The following is a 3,036-nucleotide window of genomic DNA, read 5'->3' as shown; positions in this document are numbered from 1 at the left end:
GGGGATAGTGTAAAGAGAGGTTGTTTACAGTGGGGGGTTGTTTAAAGAGGGGGTTTGATTACAGTCAGGGTTGTTTAACAGAGGGGTCTTTACAGTGGGGTCTAGTTAATAGATGGGGTTGTTTACATAGGGAGGTAGTTTATAGTGGAGGGGGTAGTTAATAGACGGTGGTTGTTTGCAGTTGGTGGCTTTTTAACAGAGGGGGGTCATTTACAGTGACTTATCTGTTTGTCCGGATCCATCCCAGCACCAGCAAACGCGTGCTTTATCAATTCAGGAACACACTATGGCTGCATTGCAGTGACACATCCGTATCCTACGGCAACACTCACACCAAGCAGCAATGAAATAGAAGCCTCCATTTCCATGCAGATGAAGGTCAGTCAATATGTTCATAGCAGGGGGGGGGGACCATATTATCAATTTAGAGAATAGATTTATCCACTGGTCGGCTTTAGTATTTAACGTACTCAAGATAACACAATTTACAAGTTTGAAATAACAGTTCTTCTCAGAACACAATTAAAAAGTAGCGCTTAGAAACACCACTACCATGGCTCTGCATTCTAACATTCAAGCTCAGTGTGACTTTGTGAATAGTTCAGAAATGCAAAGCTAGGATCCAGGTCACTCTTTCATGTACAAAGTGACGCCCAGACGAAGAACTGAATTTACATCTGATGCGCCCCGTCATGTGATTAGTAGGTCTATTAACCCTCGCTGACAGTGATCCAGTGTTTCAGCTATCGATATGGAACGTGTGATTAAGATAACACGTCCTAATTTAGTAAAACGCCTTATTACCCTCCATTATTACCAAACCGTGGAACAGACGAGAGCTGGGGATAGATTGACTTCAAATCCAGCACATACTGTTATGTGAACTATAGTCAAGGGGATTGAGAGTGTTTTGTAATGAAGGAAAAATAAAGTTCACAAAGTAAAAAAAAATTATTAGTGTTTCCTTAAAGAGGAAACAGTCAAATCATTAATGAAGCAAATGGGTGGCAATCCTATTACAGTCGGTTATCTTCTGATCTTCAGAGATTGGCTTTTTTCATGCTCTTTTTGTTGTGTGATTGAAATGTTGCGCTTTGATAGTATAACAGAAGGTCATGAAGGGGTTGTGATCTTCTGATCTTCATAGACTGGCTCGTTTCATGCTTTTACTGTTGCATGATTTAACGTTTGCGCTTTAAGAGCATAACAGTAGATAATGAGGGAGGTGGTTAGAGGTTTGGGGCTCTCTATGGGAGAGGAGGGTTGACAGTCAAAAGGTGAACTCTTTATTGAACAAAAGTACTACAAAACCTTTTCTCTCGGTATGAGGAACAGGGGAAATGTCGGTAGACGATCTTGCATTAGGTTCAGTGAATTAGCTGGGGTCAAACCATCGTTCGTAAATCTGCTGTGGGTAAAACTAGTACATGGTACCCCAACCTTCACCACCATGCTTCTGAATGTTCCTGGGTTTTGTTCTCTGATGCTATTCAGAATCAGAATGGTTATCAGCCCAGACAGGTAATTCACAGAGGGAATTAACACAATGTATAATTTGTCCTCAAAATAGGTCCAAGAATCACAAAAAGGAGGATAACAAGTATTTAAGGTATACGCTGTACATACAAAAGGGCCCGTAAGCAATTACAAGCCGTTTCAAAAGCGACCCTCCAGTGACATCACAAATGTGACTGTCGACCCAGATGTATGATGGATAGATCAACCTACCAGTTGGTACAGGCCACAGTGTAGGCTGGTAGGCTGATCTATCTGATATTGTTCATAATAATACATACTATCCAGGGTGCTACTGGTTTGGTGTCTACTGGGAGAGGAGCTGTCCAGGGTGCTACTGGTAGGTTGGCACTGGAGCTGTCCAGGGTGCTACTGGTCGGGTGTCTCCCGGTAGAGGAGCTGTCCAGGGTGCTACTGGTCGGGTGGCTCCTGGTGGAGGAGCTGTCCAGGGTGCTACTGGTCGGGTGTCTCCCGGTAGAGGAGCTGTCCAGGGTGCTACTGGTCGGGTGTCTCCTGGTGGAGGAGCTCTCCAGGGTGCTACTGGTCGGGTGGCTCCTTGTAGAGGAGCTGTCCAGGGTGCTACTGTTACAGGATCTCTTCCCCTCTGCCTGTCCTTGGGCCTAAGGGTTATGTATCTGTTTGGTTTGATCTCTTTCATTCTTTGCGGTAGCAGGAGGTGTAACATCATCGCTGTGGGACAGAGACACACCGCTTCATCCCCAGCGCCTAGCCTTCGGTCTGTTTGGGACACACTGTCCCCAATTATTTATGACGAATGGCACAGCGCCCTTTGTCACACTCCAACATAGACAGACACACAGTCAAAGAGACAGCCATAGAGACATACAGACAGAATTAAAGACACACAGAAGGGCATGAATGGAAAGCTTCTCTGAGCTTTGATTCGGCTTCCTTTGTAGCAGTATATATGGACGCGTCTTTGTGCAATTAGAAGCATGAAGACAACAATAGCTGATTTGATTTAGCTATTGTTTCAATAAACAAGTACGTATGGAATGCTGTATTTAAGGGAATGGAGCTCTTACGGATAGTAAAGGGGCCTATAGCGTTTCTGCGTCATATATTTTCTCTCACTTGGCCACAAAAGGAACCAAACGTGCGTTCCTCCCCAGACATCATTGATTTGACCTATTCTGTCCCCGGTATTATGATGAATAATCTATTAGCTGAATGCAATGCATCTCTGAGCATATCAATTTAATCAGTGAACCGAGAGGTCCCTGCCGTGCGGTTGAGCAGGGGTCGTGGATGCTGGGTGTTTAACGTTGTGTCAAACATTCTTAAAGGCTAAGGGAAGACGGTTGCCCCGTTCAAGCCCTCTGGCAGTCTCGAGCGACACTACAGAGAGGTCACCGCAGGATTGAATCTTAAACATATGTTCTCCCTCCAGGCGATCGTGGTATATAGATCTAGGCAATGACTGAAGAGGAAGAATAAAGAAAGGGCTCTCGGAGGGAGGGAGAGCGATAGATGAAGAGAGAGGGGAGGAAGGGAAGGAGA

The sequence above is a fragment of the Gadus macrocephalus genome, chromosome 4 (genome assembly GCF_031168955.1).
Source record: "Gadus macrocephalus chromosome 4, ASM3116895v1".
NCBI classification, from domain to species: domain Eukaryota; kingdom Metazoa; phylum Chordata; class Actinopteri; order Gadiformes; family Gadidae; genus Gadus; species Gadus macrocephalus.
This window is presented reverse-complemented; position numbering follows the sequence as displayed.